This window comes from Aegilops tauschii, chromosome 2 (genome assembly GCF_002575655.3).
Source record: "Aegilops tauschii subsp. strangulata cultivar AL8/78 chromosome 2, Aet v6.0, whole genome shotgun sequence".
Lineage (NCBI taxonomy): Eukaryota > Viridiplantae > Streptophyta > Magnoliopsida > Poales > Poaceae > Aegilops > Aegilops tauschii.
The window spans coordinates 4,491,142-4,500,529 of record NC_053036.3 but is presented as its reverse complement, the minus strand read 5'-3'; positions in this window follow the sequence as shown (position 1 = coordinate 4,500,529).

Sequence of the window (9,388 nt, the reverse complement as noted above, 5' to 3'; positions counted from 1 at the left end):
TCGAAACTGACAAGACATTGCGCCACATCACTCCTTAGCCTTGGTATGATTTCTGGATCGATCACCTTCTGAGAGATTGCATTGAGGAATGCACATAGCTTCACAATGGCTAATCGGACGTTTTCTGGTAGAAGCCCCCTCAGTGCAACCGGAAGCAGTTGCGTCATAATCACGTGGCAGTCATGAGACTTTAGGTTCTGGAACTTTTTCTCTGGCATATTTATTATTCCCTTTATATTCGACGAGAAGCCAGTCCGGACCTTCATACTGAGCAGGCATTCAAAGAAGATTTCTTTCTCTTCTTTCGTAAGAGCGTAGCTGGCAGGACCTTCATACTGCTTCGGAGGCATGCCGTCTTTTTCATGCAAACGTTGCAGGTCCTCCCGTGCCTCAGGTGTATCTTTTGTCTTCCCATATACGCCCAAGAAGCCTAGCAGGTTCACGCAAAGGTTCTTCGTCACGTGCATCACGTCGATTGAAGAGTGGACCTCTAGGTCTTTCCAGTAGGGTAGGTCCCAAAATATAGATTTCTTCTTCCACATGGGTGTGTGTCCCTCAGCGTCATTCGGAACAGCTAGTCCGCCGGGACCCTTCCAAAGATTACGTGTAAATCATTGACCATAGCAAGTACGTGATCACCGGTACGCATGGCGGGCTTCTTCCGGTGATCTGCCTCGCCTTTGAAATGCTTGCCTTTCTTTCGACATTGATGGTTGGTCAGAAGAAATCGACGATGGCCCATGTACACATTCTTCCTGCATTTGTCCATGTATATACTTTCAGTGTCATCTAAACAGTGCGTGCATGCGTCGTATCCCTTGTTTGTCTGTCCCGAAAGGTTACCGAGAGCGGGCCAATCGTTGATGGTTACAAACAGCAACGCGTGCAGGTTAAATTCCTCCTGTTTGTGCTCATCCCACGTACGTACACCGTTTCCATTCCACAGCTATAAAAGTTCTTCAACTAATGGCCTTAGGTACACATCAATGTCGTTGCCGGGTTGCTTAGGGCCTTGGATGAGAACTGGCATCATAATGAACTTCCGCTTCATGCACATCCAAGGAGGAAGGTTATACATACATAGAGTCACGGGCCAGGTGCTGTGATTGCTGCTCTGCTCCCCGAAAGGATTAATGCCATCCGCGCTTAAACCAAACCATATGTTCCTTGGGTCAGCTGCAAACTCAGCCCAGTACTTTCTCTCGATTTTTCTCCACTGCGACCCGTCAGCGGGTGCTCTCAACTTCCCTTCTTTCTTACGGTCCTCACTGTGCCATCGGATCAACTTGGCATGCTCTTAGTTTCTGAACAGACGTTTCAACCATGGTATTATAGGAGCATACCACATCACCTTCGCAGGAACCCTCTTCCTGGGGGGCTCGCCGTCAACATCACCAGGGTCATCTCGTCTGATCTTATACTACAATGCACCGCATACCGGGCATGCGTTCAGATCCTTGTACGCACCGCGGTAGAGGATGCAGTCATTAGGGCATGCATGTATCTTCTGCACCTGCAATCCTAGAGGGCATACGACCTTCTTTGCTGCGTATGTACTGTCGGGCAATTCGTTATCCTTTGGAAGCTTCTTCTTCAATATTTTCAATAGCTTCTCAAATCCTTTGTCAGGCACAGCATTCTCTGCCTTCCACTGCAGCAATTCCAGTACGGTACCGAGCTTTGTGTTGCCATCTTCGCAATTGGGGTACAACCCTTTTTGTGATCCTCTAACATGCGATCGAACTTCAGCTTCTCCTTTTGACTTTCGCATTGCGTCCTTGCATCGACAATGACCCGGCAGAGATCATAATCATCGGGCACTGGTTCCTTTTGATCTTCAGCAGCTTCCCCCGTTGCAGCATCATTGGGCACATCGTCTGGTTCCTATTGGTCTTTAGTAGCTTCACCCGTTGCAGCATCACCGTATTCAGGGGGCACATAGTTGTCATCATCCTCTTCTTCTTCGCCGTCTTCCATCATAACCCCTATTTCTCCGTGCCTCGTCCAAACATTATAGTGTGGCATGAAACCCTTGTAAAGCAGGTGGGTGTGAAGGATTTTCCGGTCAGAGTAAGACTTCGTATTCCCACATTTAGGGCATGGACAACACATAAAACCATTCTGCTTGTTTGCCTCAGCCACTTCGAGAAAATCATGCACGCCCTTAATGTACTCGGAGGTGTGTCTGTCACCGTACATCCATTGCCGGTTCATCTGCGTGCATTATATATAATTAAGTGTGTCAAAAACCATTACAGAACATCATGAATAGATAATTAAGTGACCAAATTAATAGAAGTTCATCATCACATTAAAACCAAAGTACATACATAGTACTCATCTAACAACATATAGCTCTCCAGAGCATCTAATTAATTAAACCATACATTGAAACTATGTAAAACATTTCAATGCGAAAACAAATGCGATCATAATCGCAACCAAGGTAACAATTGATCCAACGGCATAATGATACCAAGCCTCGGTATGAATGGCATATTTTCTAATCTTTCTAATCTTCAAGCGCATTGCATCCATCGTGATCTTGTGATCATCGATGACATCCGCAACATGCAACTCCAATATCATCTTCTCCTTCTCAATTTTTTTTATTTTTTCCTTCAAGAAATTGTTTTCTTCTTCAACTAAATTTAACCTCTCGACAATAGGGTCGGTTGGAATTTCCGATTCACATACCTCCTAGATAAATAAAATCTATGTCACGTTGGTCGGCATAATTTTCATAAACAATAAATGAACCAATAGTTATAAAGATAATATATACCACATCTGAATCATAGACAGGATGAGGGCCGACGGGGGAGGATACCAAAACCATCGCACTATATAATAACAAGCAATAAAATAGTAAAAAAATTAGACAAGTATCTATCTAAAGTAAGAACTTTTTTCTTTCAGAAAGAAGATAAGAACAAGAGGCTCACCACGGTGGTGCCGGCGACGAGATCGGCGCGGGCGATCGACGGCGGTGAAGACGGGAATGGGACGTGATGGGCCGCTAAACCTAGACAAATCTCGAGGAAAATGGAGCTTTGAGGTCGAGCTTCGAGAGGAGAAAGCTTAACTAGTGTGGCTCGGGCATTTCATCGAACACCTCATGTGCATAGGAGGTGAGCTAGAGCACCACAAAGCCCTCCCCTCGTCGGCCAGAGAAAAACAGAGCACTGGAGTGCTCTGCTCGCGGGCGAGGGGTATATATAGGCACCTCATTGGTCCCGGTTCGTGGCATGAACCGGGACTAAAGGGCAGCCTGTGGTCCCGGTTCAAGCCACCAACCGGGACCAATGGTGGTGGGCAAGGAGCGAGGCCCATTGGTCCCGGTTCATCCCACCAACCGGGACCAAAGGGGCCAGACGAACCGGGACCAATGCCCCCACGAGGCCCGGCAGGCCCCTGGCCTCACGAACCAGGACCAGTGCCCCCATTGGTCCCGGTTCTGGACTGAACCGGGACTAATGGGCTGACCCGGCCTGAACCAAAGCCCTCTTTTCTACTAGTGAGTCCATGATTATTGGAGGCATGAATTATTGGACTGCCCTGTAGGAGTACGTGGGCGCTGTCAACTGAGCATCAACCAAAATGACAGTGCCAAGGAATGGATTTTCGCCATGGGTAGAGCATTATAATCAGAGGACTTTGCCAGGTGTGTAACGACCCTATGGGCCATCTGGGGAGCATGCCGCAAGGCGGTTTATGAAGATATCTTCAAGAGCCCGCATGCAATTCATGGTTTTGTTAATACCTATCTGGGAGAGCTACAAGTTTTATCTATGAAGGCCGAGTCGAAAGGAACTGTTGTACCAAGGCGATCAGGGTGCATTGCACCTCCTGACCATCACATCAAGCTTAACGTTGATGCAGCGGTGAGAAGCCATGGCCATCATGGTGCTGTTGGCACTATCTGTAGAAGCACTGATGGAGCTTTCCTAGGCGCGTCGGCCTATGTCTTCACAAACTATGGCGATCCACCAATACTTCAAGCTATGGCAATAAGGGGAGGCTTGGCTTTAGTCCAAGACTTGAATTTGCACCAGATACATCTAGCATCAGATTGCGAGGGAGTGGTAGAAGAAGTCCATACCAGAAGTGGACCAGTATACGGGGCACTCATCCAGGAGATTAAGATGGCGTCTTCTTCTTTTATTTCTTGTAATATAGTTCATGGGTTTAGGAGCTCTAATGTAGAGGCTCACAATCTATCGAAGCACGCTTTAAAGTTAGGGTCGGGCCACCATGTTTGATTAGGCTAGCCGGATGGTATTCCCTTCGTCCCTGTAAACATTGTGATGAGTTGAATAAAAGCTTTGCGAGATTGTCTAAAAAAACAAAATGCGTTGTAGAGGAGGTATCCTCATTGTGGACCAATGCGCTAAGATGCACCCCCCGAGTCACATGATGATGAAGACAAAAAACCTCGCCTTTGTCGGGTGGACGTGAAGCGCGAAACTGGACATCTTCGACTGTAGCAACAAGAACATCGGCTTCGCCCCCTACGACAACCATTGGCACCATTTGTGCATCGTGTTGTTGGGTAACGTACCATGCAATTTCAAAAACATTCCTACGATCACGCAAGATCTATCTAGGAGATGCATAGCAACGAGATGGGGAGAGTGTGTCCACGTACCCTCGTATACCGAAAGCGGAAGCGTTATGTTAACGCGGTTGATGTAGTCGAACGTCTTCACGATCCAACCAATCCAAGTACCGAACGTACGACACCTCCATGTTCAGCACACGTTCAGCTCGATGACGTCCTTCAAACTTTTGATCCAGTAGAGGGTCGAGGGAGAGTTCCGTTAGCACGACGGCGTGATGACGGTGATGGTGATGTGATCCGCACAGGGCTTCGCCTAAGCACTACGAAGCTATGACCAGAGGAGTAAACTGTGGAGGGGGCACCACACACGGCTAAGAAACAACTATTGTGTTTTTGGGGTGCCCCCACCACCCCCACCCGCCCCAGTACATAAAGGAGAGGGGGATAAGGTGGCCAGCCAGGGAGGAGGTGCGCCAAGGGGAAGTCCTACTTGGACTTCCAGTCCAAGTAGGATTCGGCCCCCCCTCCCTTCCAACGGAGAGGGGAAAGGGGAAAAGGGGGGAGAGGGAGAAGGAAAGGGGGGTCGCGCCCACCAACCCTTGTCCAATTCGGATTGGACTTGGGGGGGCACCTCCTGTGGTAGCCTCCCTCTCTCCACTATGGCCCAATAGGCCCATTAACTTTCCCGGGTGGTCCCGGTAGCCTCCCGGTACTCCGAAAAATTCCCGAACCTTATCGGAACCATTCCGGTGTCCGTATATAACCTTCCAATATATCAATCTTTACCTCTTGACCATTTCGAGACTCCTCATCATTTCCGTGATCTCATCCGGGATTCCGAACAAACTTCGGTCACCAAAACACATAACTCATAATACTAATCGTCATCGAACGTTAAGCGTGTGGACCCTATGGGTTCGAGAACTATGTAGACATGACCGAGACACATCTCCGGTCAATAACCAATAGCGGAACCTGGATGCTCATATTGGTTCCTACATATTCTACGAAGATCTTTATTGGTCAAACCGCATAACAACATATGTCATTCCCTTTGTCATCGGTATGTTACTTGCCCGAGATTTGATCGTCGGTATCATCATACCTAGTTCAATCTCGTTACTGGCAAGTCTCTTTACTCGTTCGGTAATGCATCATCCCGCAACTAACTCATTAGTCACATTGCTTGCAAGGCTTATAGTGATGTGCATTCTCGAGAGGGCCTAGAGATACCTCTCTGATACACGGAGTGACAAGTCTTAATCTTGATCTATGCCAAATCAACAAACACCTTCAGAGACACCTGTAGAGCATCTTTATAATCACCCAGTTACGTTGTGATGTTTGATAGCACACAAGGTGTTCCTCCGGTATTCGGGAGTTGCATAATCTCATAGTCAGAGGAATATGTATAAGTCATGAAGAAAGCAATAGCAATAAAACTAAACGATCATTATGCTAAGCTAACGGATGGGTCTTGTCCATCACATCGTTCTCTAATGATGTGATCCCGTTCATCAAATGAAAACACATGTCTATGGTCAGGAAACTTAACCATCTTTAATTAACGAGCTAGTCAAGTAGAGGCATACTAGGGACACTTAGTTTTGTCTGTGTATTCACACATGTACTAAGTTTCTGTTTAATACAATTCTAGCATGAATAATAAACATTTATCATGATATAAGGAAATATAAATAACAACTTTATTATTGCCTCTAGGGCATATTTTCTTCGGTACCCCACTTGCACTAGAGTCAATAATCTATATTACATAGTAATGATTATAACACCCATGGAGTCTTGGTGCTGATCATGTTTTGCTCGTGGAAGAGGCTTAGTCAACGGGTCTGCAACATTCAAATCCGTATGTATTTTGCAAATCTCTATGTCTCCCTCCTTGACTTGATCGCGGATGGAATTGAAGCGTCTCTTGATGTGTTTGGTTCTCTTGTGAAATATTGATTCCTTCGCCAAGGCAATTGCTCCAGTTTTGTCACAAAAGATTTTCATTGGACCCGATGCACTAGGTATTACACCTAGATCGGATATGAACTCCTTCATCCAGACTCCTTCATTTGCTGCTTCTGAAGCAGCAATGTACTCCGCTTCACACGTAGATCCCGCCACGATGCTCTGCTTGGAACTGCACCAATTGAGAGCTCCACCATTCAATATAAACACTTATCCGGTTTGCGACTTATAGTCATCCGGATCAGTGTCAAAGCTTGCATCGACGTAACCATTTACGACAAGCTCTTTGTCATCTCCATAAACGAGAAACATATCCTTAGTCCTTTTCAGGTATTTCAGGATGTTCTTGACCGTTATCCAGTGATCCACTCCAGGATTACTTTGGTACCTCCCTGCTAAACTTATAGCAAGGCACACATCAGGTCTGGTACACAGCATTTCATACATGATAGAACCTATGGCTGAGGCATAGGGAATGACTTTTATTTTCTCTCTATCTTCTGCAGTGGTCGGGCATTGAGTCTGACTCAACTTCACACCTTGTAACACAGGCAAGAACCCTTTCTTTGACTGATTCATTTTGAACTTCTTCAAAACTTTATCAAGGTATGTGCTTTGTGAAAGTCCAATTAAGCGTCTTGATCTATCTCTATAGATCTTGATGCCCAATATATAAGCAGCATCACCGAGGTCTTTCATTGAAAAATTCTTATTCAAGTATCCTTTTATGCTATCCAGAAATTTTGTATTATTTCCAATCAACAATATGTCATCCACATCTAGGAACGCATTAAAATTCAAGGGAACGGTAGCACGGGGCCATTGATCTACAACAACATAGACATGCAAAAACTATCAGGTACTAAGTTCATGATAAATTAAGGTTCAATTAATCATATTAGTTAAAAACTCCCACTTAGATAGACATCCCTCTAGTCATCTAAATGATCACGTGATCCATATCAACTAAACCATGTCCGATCATCACGTGAGATGGAGTAGTTTTCAATGGTGAACATCTCTATGTTGATCATATCAACTATATGATTCACATTCGACCTTTCGGTCTCCGTGTTACGAGGCCATATCTGCATATGCTAGGCTCGTCAAGTTTAACCCGAGTATTCTGCACGTGCAAACCTGGCTTGCACCCGTTGTATGTGAACGTAGAGCTTATCACACCCGATCATCACATGGTGTCTCGGCACGACGAACTGTACCAACGGTGCATTATCAGGGAGAACACTTGTACCTTGAAATTTAGTGAGGGATCATCTTATAATGCTACCATCGTATTAAGCAAAATAAGATGCATAAAGGATAAACATCACATGCAATCAAAATATGTGACATGATATGTCCATCATCATCTTGTGCCTTTGATCTCCATCTCCAAAGCACCGTCATGATCTCCATCGTCACCGGCTTGACACCTTGATCTCCATCGTAGCGTTGTTCTCGTCTCGCCGACTATTGCTTCCACGACTATCTCTATCGCTTAGTGATAAAGTAAAGCAATTACATGGCGATTGCATTTCATACAATAAAGCGACAACCATAAGGCTCCTGCCAGTTGCCGATAAAGTTTACAAAACATGATCATCTCATACAACAATTTATATCTCATCACTTCTTGACCATATCACATCACAACATGCCCTGCAAAAACAAGTTAGACGTCCTCTACTTTGTTGTTGCAAGTTTTACGTGGCTGCTACAGGCCTCTAGCAAGAACCGTTCTTACCTACGCATCGAAACCACAATGATTTTTCGTCAAGTGTGTTGTTTTAACCTTCAACAAGGACCGGCCGTAGTCAAACTCGATTCAACTAAAGTTTGAGAAACAGACACCCGCCAGCCACCTGTGTGCGAAGCACATCGGTAGAACAAGTCTCATGAATGCGGTCATGTAATGTCGGTCCGGGCCGCTTCATCCAACAATACCGCCGAATCAAAGTAAGACGTTGGTGGTAAGCAGTATGACTATTATCGCCCACAACTCATTGTATTCTACTCGTGCATATCATCTATGCATAGACCTGGATCGGATGCCACTGTTGGGTAACGTAGCATGAAATTTCAAAAAAAAAATCCTACGATCACGCAAGATTTATCTAGGAGATGCATAGCAATGAGACAGGGAGAGTGTGTCTACGTACCCTCGTAGACCGAAAGCGGAAGCGTTATGTTAACGCGGTTGATGTAGTCGAACGTCTTCACATTCCAACCGATCCAAGTACCGAACGTACGGCACCTCCGTGTTCAGCACACGTTCAGCTCGATGACGTCCCTCCAACTCTAGATCCAATAGAGGGTCCTGGGAGAGTTCCGTCAGCACGATCGCGTGATGACAGTGATGGTGATGTGATCCGCGTAGGGCTTCGCCTAAGCACTACGACGCTATGACCAGAGGAGTAAACTGTGGAGGGGGGCACCACACACGGCTAAGAAACAACTGTTGTGTTTTTGGGGTGCCCCCCCCCCCCGCCCACGTATATAAAGGAGAGGGGGAGGTGGTGGCCTGCCAGGGAGTAGGCACGCCAAGGGGGGAGTCCTACTTGGACTTCCAGTCCAAGTAGGATTCGCCCCCCCCCCCCCTCCTTCAATCCAACGGAGTGGGGAAAGGGAAAAAGGGGGCAGAGGGAGAAGGAAAGAGGGGCCGCGCCCCCACCCCTTGTCCAATTCGGATTGGGCTTGGGGGGGTGCGCGCCACCTCCTGTGGCAGCCTCCCTCTCTCCACTATGGCCCATTGGCCCATTAACTTTCCCGGGGGGTTCCAGTAGCCTCCCGGTACTCCGCAAAATCCCTGAACCTTATCGGAACCATTCCAGTGTCCGTGTATAACCTTCCAAT